Raw genomic sequence first — 14576 nt, 5'->3', positions numbered from 1 at the left:
ATTAATATGTAAATGTAAATAGTCTTCAAGTTCAAGCTAAATACAGATACTATTTTTTAAACTACGTTCCTCCCCAGCCCTTGTGAATGTAATAGATGTCACTTTTAAAAATAATTTTTAGTAAAGGAAGAATGGTCAAGCAATATTTAACAAGTTTCCTTATTAAGGCTTCTCAGAACTTCTAATATGATAACATGCATTATAAATTCCACGAGAGAAACACGCAGCACGTTCCAACTCATGTGCCCATGGAATGCTCTCCACGGAGCATCTCAGAGCGCAGACATTCCACAAGACCCTTTGGGCAAAGGAGCCACGTACATATTGGCTTAGCTCCTTGGATAGGGTTTTGCATACAACAGATCTTCATAATTTGTTAAATAAGTGAAGATACAGATTAAGAGTTTCGAACTCTAACACCAAGTCTCTTAGATAAGAGGGCGTTGGCAAATGTCCCATCAAGTCACTACTCAGCTTCCAGCCAACTTGGTGACATGAAATATTTCTTTTCTTTTCTTTTCTTTCTTTTTTTTGGAGAAGCCGGAAATCTGTATTTCTTTATGAAATTTCATAATTTTTAATATTGTTAGTGCTGCCACCAGAACAAACAGAACGTACAGGCCACCAGTGCTCAACCTCAGAGGTCTTCTAGCGCAGATCCTCCTGTACCATGTTAAACAAAATTACAGTGAATGCGGGGGTGTGCCATTAAGGGACACGAATGAGACAATGGCCGCTTAATTTGGAGGTTTGGATCTGCAGACAATAAAGACCCCAGATCAAAATAAGAATAACTGAACACTTTATTAAGAGAAAGCAAATCGAAAGCAAGAATCCAGAGCAGACCTCACCAGTCAGGAATTCACCGACAGCCAATGTAGACACTAGAGAACCCTGGAGACAGCATTTGGCATCCGGCTGGGAAAAGTTCCAAGTGACACGTCCTCCCCTCGGGTGGGATTCCACAGTCTCACTTTGGGACTATGCTTAGACAGTTTTTAGACAAAGGTGGCTACGTGCTAAGGGCCTTGTGTGACTCAGTTAACTAATAGGTCCTCCAGGGAGAAGGGCCCATTCTCCCCTGGGGACAGCAGGTCGCCATTTCATTCTTACAATAAAAGTCACAACATGGGCATGAACAGGGAGGATGCTAAATGCCCTTTTAACCCGTCAGGGGGTCAGTGGCTCTCGTAAAGACCCCGCAATCTTCCTGTGACATCCACAACAGCTTCCCTCCCTTGTAAGGAACCCACCCTGTTGATTTGAGGAAAATGAACTCCTTCGTCGCCTGGAGGCAACATCAGAGGCCCAGGAATAGGTAACTTACCAAATAATGTGTCAGACCTTGAAAGAAATAATTATTTCATTCAGATAAACACATTTTCTACTGTTCAGGAAAGATCGGGCCATCCAGGAATAAAGAGCAATAGAAAAGCAATCGCATTTGAGAAAGCTGTTACACCAGGGGCAACGCTTCATATAGCAACACAGCCAGACCGGAGTCTGGTTACAGATGTGGCTGTTTGCCTGTTTTGCTAACAAGGAAATATGTCACTGCTTAAAAGACAGTCAACTCACAGTTATTTAAGATCTGATTCATCATCTTATTGGTTACCCAGCTCCATTTTTTTTCCTTTCTTACTTAGAATATTTATCCAATCAATATTAATAGATACAGGAAAATGTACACTTACCAAATTTATATTAAACTACACATGCACACACCATACATCCAGGGTTAGATTTTCTGTGTTTTGTTCTTTATGTGTGTGCTGTTGCCACCACGGATGCTTTATTGCTTATTCTTTGCCTAAAATTCTATTTGTGTATCTTTTTCCTTTTTCATCATTTATAAGTCCATTCTGAATAGTGGGGGGAAATTATGATGCAATGTTTCTATTTTGTAAAAATCAATTCTATTTTTAAATGAAATGTTAACTTGAAAAAATGAGATTTTTTACTGCTAATGGAACCTATATATACTAACACCTCCCTAACCTGGAGATCACTTGTTTCATGACCTCAACAACCTAAAACATATCCAAGAAAATGGAATTGAACCAGTAAGTCCACGAGAACCAAAACAGATAATAACAACAAAAATAATACCACCACCTCATGCAGCCAGGACAGGTTTTTTTCAAGTCATTTTAAAACACTTTTATAATATAAACTTAAAGTCATTGGGTCCTCTTAACAACATTAGAAGAAAAAAAGGGTTGGAATATTACCCCCATTTTTCAGATGAAAAATGTAGGGTTATCATTTCATATTTCATCTACATCAAAACAATTACTGGAGCACTATTAATAATGAGGCTGGGACAACAGAAGTAAAGTGGAGGGATCCCAGGCAACTGGAACAGACAGTCGCCCTAGAGCACTGGCTCACAGCTATGTTATCCTTCCATAGGCAAACCCTCAGGCCTCCTCATGGAGCTTATTTGCTCCTCGAAATAGCTGATATGTCTTCCCGGTGATGCTAGCTACCTCTAAGAGGCTCAGACTCAGCCTAGAAGGGCAGGGTTGGTCCTGGGAGTCTAACATAGTGGACTCAGGCCAATGGTCCAAATCAGAACTACCAGGACACTTAATGAACTTGTGGCTCATGTCCAATTCAAATGTCAAATCAGTCCTATGGACACGCGCCCAGACGTTGAGTCAGGCAATGAAAGAATCCTGGTCTCAGAGCTTTGCTCACGGTATTTTTCAGGTGTAGGTAGGCTACAGGGATTGGTCAGGAGGGGTAAAAAACAGGTCAGTCTGGGACAAGAGTGCTGATATTCAGAGCAGCCTCCAATCCCAACAGAAAGGAACATAGGTCAACAAGGTACAGAAACCAATTAAGGACCTAATCCAGGGATGTGTGGTGGGACCTTACAGGCAGGCAGCAGCTGGTAGGGCACTCAGGTGGCGAGCAACCTGAGGACCAAATATCAGATTGAGGAAAATAATTCTCAATCCAGGACTGAGGCTTCCAATTTCTGCCAGGCTAGCGGCTAGGGGAAGATCTCCGGTGGTTGCAGGTGTTCAGGAAGAAGAAGGTTGAGAAGGGAGAATCTCCTGGGGACCCTAGTTCTGACCAGCTTCTTTATCCGATCACCTTTGTTACCGTCTGTGGGTGGGGAATGGGATGCTGCGGGTGCCAGGTGTGCTCACAGCCAGAGAGCAGCTGGCCAGCCAGTGTCCGGCAAGAGACGTGCCTGCGAGTGGTGAGCAGGGGCCTGCCTGGGCTGAAGAGGCCAGCTGATATCTGATGGCATCTTAGCTCTAAAATTAGTTTTAAATGATGAAAGTGAACCTTCTTTTTCAAAACTGTGAAATTTTACACTGTTTTAAAAGGCGTGGCCATACTTAATCGATCTTAGAAAGATGATCCCTTCAAAATATGATTAACATGGAAAGGGTTGGATGCTTCGAGAGTAAACCCGCTGAGCTACTCAGAGCTTCAATTATCCAGAGCAAAGCATTCAGAAGGTGCCTGAGAACCCAAACTTCAGTCAGCAGAGTATTATTTTGCTTAAAAAGATTAGGATCCCTCCAACATTAGCAGGTACCTAAACACTTCTTATTCACCAGCTTGAACTCCCCACTACTGAGTGGCGATGCTTGGGGTGGCTTACCACATGGCTCCCCTCACCCTGTTTTCATCTGGAAATGAGGGGACTAAAGACTACACATCAAGGGTCGGCACACTAGAGCCAGAAGCCAAATCTGGCCTGACATGTTTTAGAAACAAAGTGCTATCAGTTGCCCCGGCTGGTGTGGCTCAGTGGTTAGAACGTCTCCTGTAACCAAAAGGTTGTGGGATTCATCCCCTATCTGGGCCCAGGGGCTTGCAATCCCCAACCCAGCAAAATCCCCAATCCTTAGTGTGGGTGCATATGGAGGTAACCGATTGATGCTTCTCTTGCACAGATGTTTCTCTCTCTCCCTCTCTACCAAAAAAAAAAAAAACCAAAAAACAAAAAACAAAAAACCAGCAAATGAAAATGTCCTCAGGTGAAAATAAAAAATAATAATAATAAAAATAAAGTACACACAGACACCCTCCTGTGTTCACATATTGCCTGTGGCTGCTTTCTACCCGCAGTGGCAGAGGCGTGGGCCACAAAGCCTAAAATACTTATTAAGTGGCAGAATATTTACTACTTTGCAGAAAAAGTTTGCCCTCACTGGACTTACTTATTATTGGTTTTATAAGTATAGAATGACAGCTGTACAAGTTTGGAAATTCATATCTAAAATGGAAAAACTGTTCCTACTATTGGTGATGTCACTTCTTCAGAGTTGACACTTTCTCCCTGTCACACTGCTTCTTTTCAGCGACTTCCTTATTCATCACAGAGGTTACCCTTTACCTCCCTTTGCTTTGGGCCTCCCTAGACTCACTCTTCCTCTTTTTAACTTCCACCTTTCTTAGAAACATTTGTCCATAATTAACTCCATATACCTAATGATGCTTCGAATTGATATTTTTGTTTTAAAAGACAAAGAAAGGTCTTCAAAAATACGGGGGCATGGTATTAAAAACAAAATAACTTTAAAAAATAAACACAAACAGAATTGTGGAACTTTGTCCCTCCTCTCAACTAGTTACCTTTCCTTTCAACTTTCTGCAGAAAACGATCCCTGAGTGCCCAAACCCTTGCTCCACCCACATCCACGTCTGCGTATGGGAATGTCATTCTTGGCTTTAACAACTTAGCTGTTTCTCTGCTTTCCTCTCACTCCAATGCTTTCAACCTTACATTTCAACTTGAAGTCCTCACCTTTGTCTGCCTTACTATGCCTGCCAAACCAGTGCCCCCGATCTTGACCACTTCACTTCCTGCTGCTTCCTTCTGTTCACGTGGTCACGTTCTTCTGATCGAAATGTAAACATTCGAGCTAAATTCCATCTTGTCTACCTGAAAAAATCTCCCCTGTATCTCTGACTCTTTTTTCTCCTAAGTCATTTTAAATAATGTTGCTAAGTTCTATTGTTACCTTTTTCTAAAAAATGTATTTACCTCTAAGGATGAAATGGTTCCCACCTCTTTCCCATGAATATCCCAATATAAGTGCCCACTGGGTGACTAGTTATTTCTGTGTTCGCAATCAGCATTGGCGTTCCGTTCCCAGCCTGCTGCCATTAAAGGGCTGGAGAAAAACAGTGAAACAAACCACAGTGTGGACTTGGCCCTGGAGTGAATCTGAGAATGAGCAATCAGCATCCACTGAGAGCAAAGCACTGTGTCTCCCATAACCACCACGATACCCGCTGTAGTGTGTGCCCGTGAAGACCGGAGGTGGTGTGAACTGAGAGAGATTTTGTACAATATCGTTGAGCATCGCTCGTTAAACTGCAATACCCACATGCACGATGCACATCCAGTTCTGATCAAAAAGGGAGGTAGGACTTGGACAAGAGCATGTTAACCCTAAAGCACCTCAATTCCTATTCAGATTTAACAACTTAAAATAACAAGCTAACATTATTGATGAGTCCGGGTGTGCCAGTTCCCATGTACGCTGAGTACTTTATAGAATTATCTCTTGTAATTCTTCCCAGGATCACTGTATCCAGTGGTTTAAAGTTGTACCCTGCACAAAAGCAGCCCATCTTAGGAGACTGCCACATTGCCACCACCTCACAATTCTGAAATAGCTCTGTATGTATTCCATGACTCTGTTAACTTCAAAGATGAGCAAGCTATATATTTATTAAGATAGTTTTGTGGCAGGTGACTGTAAAATGCCTTTATTCAATAAGATTGTTACATGTATCACTTTCAGCTTGGATTTGCAAAGGGAGAATATGTTTAATTAAAAGATCTTAATGATTTAACAACTTTTGAAATAACCTGCAGTCCTAAGTAAGAGATTGTTTTTCTCACTAAAGTAGTGGTTGATTAGTATCATTAACTTTAAAAAAAAACTATCAGCATCAAAGTATTGCAGATTATATACTCTGCCACTTGCATTCTGTGCTGAGAGGGATGGCAGAGCTCCTACTTTAAAATACAGGCAATTTCATTATGATACAAATAACTGATAATAACTAATATTAATTTAGCATTAATAATATACAAAGTAAGTATTAAATTGACATAAATTAGAGATTACTACCTAATGATCTGGTAATTACATTAGAGGGCTTGTTTATTTGTTGCTATGGAAATTTCATAATTAACTGTTATTAAAATTTTTGACTTGTTACATATCTATTATTTTTAAATTTGATTTTCTAATTATTGTGATTAAAAATTCAAATTGTATATTATATTATGTTTGATGATTTTTATTACTTATTCAGAATGATTTTATGTTTGTATAATTGTAATTAATGAGAAATCTATACTATACCAACTTCAAAAAGAGTTTTCACTTGAGAATGGCAACCTTTGTCTAATTCATGGGAAGGCGTTCTGTAAGCTAGCAGCAGCCTCCACTCTCCCCACAGCCTCGGGATGGAGAAGATACTATTATAATCTCCGCTTTACAGAGAGGAAAGGGGGCTTAGATGAGTTAAATAATTTGCCCAGATTTACAGACATAGCAAGTCATGGGGGCAATTGCTTAAACCCTAACACTCTGAACCAGAGCCCTCCTGCCTAACTGCCGAACAGCAAAGTTTGGGGAATTATAGATATCCCTTCCCCAAAGAGATCTCCCTTGCATTCCTGCCTGATGGACATTTCTACTGATGTCACTAATTGATTCGACAACAAAGGCAGCCATGGTAATGGAAGCTGATCACGTTAGCAAGCTAGAAGTGCAACTCAACACTAGATTTCCATAAGCTTGTGCTTGTCATAGGAAATAGGGGAGGAAAAACAATTTTTTCTTCTACCCTTCTAGTTTCTTCTGGCTGGCCTAGTAATTAAATTAAGGTGAGACAGATTAACAGGAGAGAACACCCGAATGTATTGTGTATGTATATACAGGGATTCCCTAAAACTCTGGAGTAGTTAGGTTTTTATGCCATCCTGAACTAAGGTGAAGGGGTCTGGGGGTTGTGTCTGAGACTTCAAAGGCAGCAAGGCTATTCACATGGAAATGGAAAAGGAAATGCCCAGTGAACAAATGGGACAGAGAGGATTTTGATCAAACGGGTCTTGCTGGGTTCCTCCCCCATCTATTACACAAGTTCATATTAAACTATAGTTAATTATAATAATAGCTCCCTTCCCGGAGCAGGTCCCTAAAATTCTTTTAGGCAGTTAGGGGGAAGATCAGGGGTTTTTCATTTCTTAAATACAATCAGTATCTATAAAAAGACATATATATTGGGATGGCAAATTCTGCTTCCCCTCAGGGGACAGGGCGTATTTTGATGAGAAGCAGATTTAGATTCAAACTCTGCCTCTCCAGCTTACTCAGGAACACTCCCCAAACCCTCGGTATCCTCCAGGAGACACCTCCAATCAATCGCTTGTCCAGGCCAGGACCCTTGGAATCGGCCTCCACACCTGCCTTTCCCTCTCCGCCTTGCCTCTCCCGACCCATCGCCAAGAACTGTGCACTTGACTTCCCAGATATGTCACACGCCACTGTCTTCCCTCCATCCCCGCCACGGTCACCCTGGGCTCCCTCCCGTCCCACACCAGAATCGCCGTCACACCTGCTTACCCAGTTTCCCTTTTCACGCTCTGGCTCTTCTCCAGTGTATTCTCCCCACCTCACCCAGACTGACTTTCCTCTGACCAAAGCATGCATTTATTTACTCAAACCCCTCAACTACCTGCTGTTCCTAAACGTCGAATTCTACCCTGCACATGAGGTCCTACAGGATCAGGCCCCACCTCCCGGCACCTTTCTCCCTGGACACACCCTCACCCTCTCCTGCCCAGCGGATTCTCAAATACGTTCAGATTCTCACATACTCCCAGCTGCCTCCTACATCAAGGCCTACTTATGCCCATTAATCTTTTAAAATTCAGCTTCAACATCAGAACCTTCAGGTAAGGGGGAGCTTCCTGACCTCACCGTTCCCCCATATCTGTCCCCACCCCTGTTGGCCTGTGATCGGATCAGGTCACATTGTGCCAGCTTCTTCTACGTAGTAACTTTTGGTTTTCTTTCATAGACTCTATCACACGTTGTAATTATATGTTGACATATAGTTATCACTTGATTAATGTCTCTCTTCCCCAGTGGACTGTAAGGTAAAAATAGGAAGAGAGCATGCCTGTTTTGCTCGCCATTTGGAGCTCTGTACTAAGCACAAAGCATAAGTCACTAAGTTCCTTTTAATAGCCTAAAGAACTACGTGCTTTTAGGAAATTACTTAAACTCTCTGAATCTCTCTTTTCTCCACTGTAAAAAAGGAAAAGGACATCAACAACACTTGGCTCCAAGGTTGTTGTGAGGCTTGAGTAAGGCCAGCATCGCGCAGCAGTGAACAGAGCGGGCACTCGGTTCGCGGTTATTTCTCACAGCAGGCCACGGGCTACAGGAATTAGTTCACGTTTTCAAATTGTTTATAGCCCTTTATAAAGGGAAGACTGTCACAGATAATTAAAACATGCAGAATATGAGTTTATCGGACTAGCCCGTAGAAGGCCTGACCGAAGGCAAAAATGAGACCTAGCGGACATTCAGGACGCCTCATTTACACCTTTCGCCCCTAGGCCTCTTAGGAGCCCTACCGCTTAAACAGAAGACGGCAGGTGGACGGCGGCGGGGCCTCGCCCCTCGGTGCGGGCGGGCGGCCTAACTCCGCCGGGAACACTCCCGCCTCTGCTGTTCCCCGTGGGCGCGCGCACGGGCGCCCGCCAGGAAATAGATCCTGCAGGCAAGAATCAGTAGAAAAATCAGTTGCTTTCATTTCCATATCCCATTTCAACTACATTAAGTACTCTGGTAAGGTTCAATGAATGAATGAATGAATGAATGGGCAATGAAATTCCGTATAAAACAGTGGAGATGCAGAAAAGACAAGTACCCAAGAGGAACCAGGCTGCAGCGGGAGGCGGTGTGCAAGTCCAGAACATAATTCTGTTCAGAAGGCTTTTAAAAGACAGATCAAAGGAAATGGAACCTCCACAAGGGGCAGCTCCGGTCTGTTTATCCTTTAGCCATTTCATCATTTACTTGCAGCCCCCACCCCTAGGTCCGCTTTGACGTGAGGTCTTTAAATGTTTGGGGAGAGGGAGGAAGATCACTTAGCTGCTATCTGATTTTTCATCTGTAAAACAGAGCTGATGACACTGACCTTCCTCCTAGAGCTATTGTGTGGGGTAATTAATTAATAATTGCAGAGTCCATGGAGAGTATAAAGTGCAACGTAAATGCTAAGCATTATTTCCATACAGTCTCTGCTGGCCCTTCCAAAGCACACTCTGGTCTCGGTGACTTTGATTTGCTATTATCACCTGAAATAGAGCAAACAATGCCTTTGTGTCATTAAGCAAATGCATAATGAATGCTATTCATTGTTAAAGGTTACTTAGCAATATAACTTTTTTTTTCTCTTTTGAATGGGGACATCCTCCTGTGAGAGGATTATGTAAACTAATAGCAACTGTATCAAAGGAAAGAGGAGAAAAGAAGCAGCCATGGCAACCAGAGCCTGCAGGCCCACACTTTGGCCTTCAGGAGAAACCTATGTCCACCTTGGGAGGGAGGATGAGAGGGAACTGGGAGCGAGGCCTGGGGAAGGCAAGCGGAGGTGTCCGCGGTGGAAAACGCCAGGCTAGGCCTCTGCATCCTGCAGCCCCTGCCTCTTAGTTTACTGCGCGGGACATGATTTGCAATATTGGAGGATGTGATGGTTTCACACTGGTGTCAAGTTGAGACTCCATCATTACCTTCTTCCTCAAGCCCCTGGGTGGTCCCCTTCACTTCTGCTTTACTGGGGAGATTGTATTTTTCTTTAGAATATAACCTTTTCTAGAGATCAAGGGGGCAGAGCTGCGATCAGAAAGCCTTTCTCCTTCCCCGCATTCCTACTGACGCTCGTTTGTCTCCACTGAAGGGGACCTGGGCCCGAAGCTCTGCAGATGCCAAGACGGGTCATCGCCTCCAGAAGCCATGGCTCTAAAATTCTAGAAGTGAGCTAGGCAGCCGACGGAGACCGCACCGTCCTGTGAAAGGAGAAAGAGCTCAAGACTTTTCACACCGGTTCCTTTTCTTTAATATTAAAATACTGGAACCGGATTACAATTGCCTTACATGCTTCTTTTCGATTTGACAAAAGAAGTAACACGTTCTTTGATTCGGTTCAGATTTTGCAGGTTTAGGCTTTTATGCTTTAGTACAATTTTAAGGTATTCGGTTATACTACAAGTTAAATCTTTAAATGACACTTTTAAACCATGTCTTTGCAAAACTATATAAATTTACAATGTACCTCTCTCCCTATATTCCTTTAAATAATATCCAAAAATAATCTTCCATCTGTCCCGCCTCCCAAGTTTTACTGCCTTGCCGATAGGAATTTTACGTCTCTTATTTGGCATTGCTGTTTATTGTCATTCCTCGATAATCCTGGGGTTTTTGCTGACCTGATTTTATTCCAGTATCCCTTCGAAAATCTTTCCTCACTATGCTTAGTTAATTCAAACTTTGGCACAATTGGTAAAAACTGTTAAGAAAATCTTCCTCAACATGGAACAAGATCGCCACCCAGTGGCCAGGATGGTCTTACGTCTGCACATCCTTCCAGATTTCTCGCTCCCACATTTTTTTCATTGGATTATATCCCGCAGACAATATCCAACGTTTTTCACATGAGAAAGCTAAAGGTCAAAGAAGTTTAACTTCTTTGGTCAAGCCCACAATGCTACAGGAAAACCCGTGCCTCCTGACATGCTACACCCTTGACTTTTTTCAATCGCGGTACCTCAGAGCTGAAAGGGAATTTCAAGGTCAACTAATTCAAGCTTCTATCAAAAAGGTGAGAAACTAAGGTACAAAAAAATGGGAAATGACTTCTCAAGGTTCACAGAGTTTATTGGCATAACACTTAGCCTGGCATTCATTCGCCTACTAGACCAACCTCATTTTACATGGTTTCCATTTCTTTCTTGAATTATCATAATTCCAGTGTTTAATAGGTGGCCACGATACCTGAGAACAAAGTGGTCCAGCTTTCCTTCCTTGCAATGAATAAGACCACAGCACAGGAGCCCTCAGAAAGGAAAAAAACCCATTCTCATGGGTGAATGGATCCTTCTGGGCACCTACAAAAATGTTTCACCACTTTTCTTTACACTTAAGAGGTAATGATTTTAAGTAAAGGGAATTAAAAATTCCAGCTGTGCTCTCATTTAGCTTAAAGAACATATTCATCTGTGGCTCCAAATGTCTTGATTCCACAATTTAATTGTGTGGGTTGGAGAACTTTCCTTGGCAAGTTGGAATGATACCACATGCCTTTCAACCCCCATCCCTAACCTCAAGGTCATCTTAAAACAAGAGAGGCCTTTAATGTCAAAGATTCCTTATCATTCTAAAGAACTGTTTTTAAACCCTCAGGTGGAATGGGGTCAGGCGAGCAGCGGCTGCCCCTCCTGCCCAGCCCGCCCGCCCCCACCCTCCTGCGCCCACCTGCAGCTGTGGTTCCCACAGGCCAGCAGCTCCCGCCTGCCCTTCGGCCTCCCCTGCAGACGGCTTGGGGCACCTCCCCAGCTTCTGGTGGGAAGACACCGAGTTGGGTTTCACACACTTTTTCAAAGAGTCCGCAGTGGGATTAAGCCTCCGGGGGTCCTAGGGCCCTAACATTAAATTACTCTGGAGCCCCATTTCCTCCTCTGTGCTTCCTGGAATCCTCCCCCACATGAACCACCATCCTCATCCTCGCCTGGGGATCTGATTCGGAGGGGATACAAGCGAGATGCTAGATGCTCAGAACTGTAAAGAAGCCCTTCTTCGGCCTTGGAGGCGTGACTAGTCCTCTGACTACAATTTCGGGGTTGCCAGGAAGTCAGTCAGCCTGGCCCTTATCCCTGCACATGGGCAGGTTGACCACAAAGCCGGGGAAGCTGAAGTGTCAGGCCTTTCTCTTGAGCAAGCCTCTTTCAAGATGGTTGTATGTTTCTATAAAATTTGCCAAAGAGGGGCATGTTAACCACAGTTAAGACTGTTGTCTCTTTCCAGGTGGTATTCTGGTGGCGGAGAACACTTTGGGAATTTGGTGAAGGGGGAAATTGAGTTACAAAATTTTAATTGAAATGTGGAAAGCTGTTTTAGAACATCCCAGTAAAACCAATGCAAAATTAGACTCCTGATTTGTGTAAATATGGAGTGTGTTTTCTGTTGTCTTTAAATTTTATGTATTTAAAGAACCAAGAGAAAAATTAGATTAAAAAAGTAATGGGATAAGAAACAAAGGCAATAGAGTGATATATAGAGCAATAAAATCAATAGAAATTATGTCTATACCAAGATGTGAAATGCAATAAAAAATTCATCATATCAAATGCAGTAATTTATAAAGAAGAATAAATAAATTGAGTAGAAGTAATGAATAGGCTTATGGATTGTTTGATAACCCAATTCATAAAGAGGAGTGAATCATATGAATACATTGGAAAAAATTAAGTGTCTTGATTATTTGACACCAAATACTGACATCAATTAATATAATATAAACTCATAATACATCACTACAATGAGGACACCTATGACAAATTGGTTAATGAGTGTCATTAATTCAAAGTATTTAAAATTAAACACTGCACAAGAAACTTGGAATGCCCAAAAAACATGCAGATCACACATGCAAAAAAAAACAAAAACAAAAACTTAACAGAGATTTTCCAAATCTGACAGCAATCCTAACAATGTGTATGACATAAACAAAAACGATTAGGGAAGCCACCAGAAATACTTCTAAACTATCAAAAATAAAAACCAAATAGTAATCAATCATGGTAGTGCAAAAACTAAATTATCTTTCTATTCTCTCTATGGAAAAATTCCGAAATATCATCAGATGAGGAGGCAACCAAAGAGTTTGCTTCCCAAAAATGTAGGGGAAGAATTATCAAAGAAGTCTGAAAATTGTTAAAAAAAAATATTATATTACCTTTCTGTGTGTTGTGAGTTCTGTGCTATTTGTCACTAAATATTTGTCACATCTTATGATTTTTTTCCTTATTCCAAATAAATATTGACTTTTATATCTAATTTTGTATTCATAGTTTTTATTCTTTTTCTTAAAGAGAGTCTCCCCATTTGTATAAGGTCTGAGCCCACCTCTTCTTAAGAATTCCACTAACAGTAAAGGTGATGCTTCCCATCTTAGTCAGAAAAGAAGCAAAATGCTCGTGTTTTGCTTAACATACCAGAAATGAATATATACCATGAGACTCCCCAAAGTTAATACATAGAAGAGAGTGAGAAAACAGTATATGATTTTTCTGATGACATGAATCGTTGTATTTTACAATAAATTGAAAATGTATACATTTATTTTTTTTAAAGTTACCTACCTACTATGTTTGCTAGTGATTTGCCTTGTTAGCACTTCCAAAAGTTAAAAAACAAACAAAAAATTGTCCCATGAATTGCAGACATAGTCATTGCAGGTGCGTGAAGGAACAGTGGTGAGGATCTTGAACGAGCACACCGCGTTCTCATTCCTAATCTTAATAGCCAGTAAGCGAATAAGACAGTTACAAACTATAGGTCATAATCTATTAGGAGTAAAAACTAATATATTTTGTAATGATCACTTTTTGGGAAAAAGTGATTAAAATGGAATAGATTAGAAAATAGATTACATCACACAGTTAGGTTAAGTGTTCTATGAAACATTTGTGTTGGGGGAGGGGCATTCTGTGTACCAGGTCACAACATAAAAATCATTTTTTTTTACTGTGGATCAGCCTAAAAAGCTTGAAAATTACATATGAGAATATGGAATCACTGCAGATTGAAGCACCAGAGAATAATAATGACAGGCACAGTTACCAGAGTTCAGTTTGACAATTTATGGCAGATGATTTGTAAATTAATTGGAAGTTGGAAGACAATTTTTGCTATAAATAGTAGTCAAAGTCATGATTGGATTCCTGAATGAAACCACAAAAACTTATTTAACTCATAACACTAGTAATATATAAATTATAACATAATATGATATATGGTATGATGAGATAAGATATATGATTAATATAATGGTGTGATGTAATGTCATGAACATAATTCAATATAAATTAACTAGTGTAGCTATTATAGCCCTAGGCCAACACCTCATTTCCTCCCGTAATCCCTCCCAATTATAAGACTCTTGAGCAAACTGTTTTAGAGATAGTCTAAAATTGCAGGATTTCAGTCACAACATCATGTGTATACACTGCACTGCACAATGTACCATTTTAAAGTAACCATTTAATATTTTATGTTTTATAGTGCCGCTGGATTCTATACAAATAGGCAGGTTCTTGCCCGAACCTGCCTAATTAGAATCACTCAGCCTTCCTCACCCTCTCCCCACAAAGAACAAGAGAGGTATTGAGCAGACTAAAATGAATTCAGTTTTTAAACTGGGTAATACTAACATCAAGTCACACCTTTGTCTTAAGGTGCACCATTTGTAATTCTATCCTTAAGGTGATTCTCTGGCATTAAAATTGTCAATGCCTC

This window comes from Pteronotus mesoamericanus, unplaced genomic scaffold (assembly GCF_021234165.1).
Source record: "Pteronotus mesoamericanus isolate MK-2021 breed Mesoamerican mustached bat unplaced genomic scaffold, CSHL_Meso_final contig_20, whole genome shotgun sequence".
NCBI lineage: Eukaryota > Metazoa > Chordata > Mammalia > Chiroptera > Mormoopidae > Pteronotus > Pteronotus mesoamericanus.
This window is presented reverse-complemented; position numbering follows the sequence as displayed.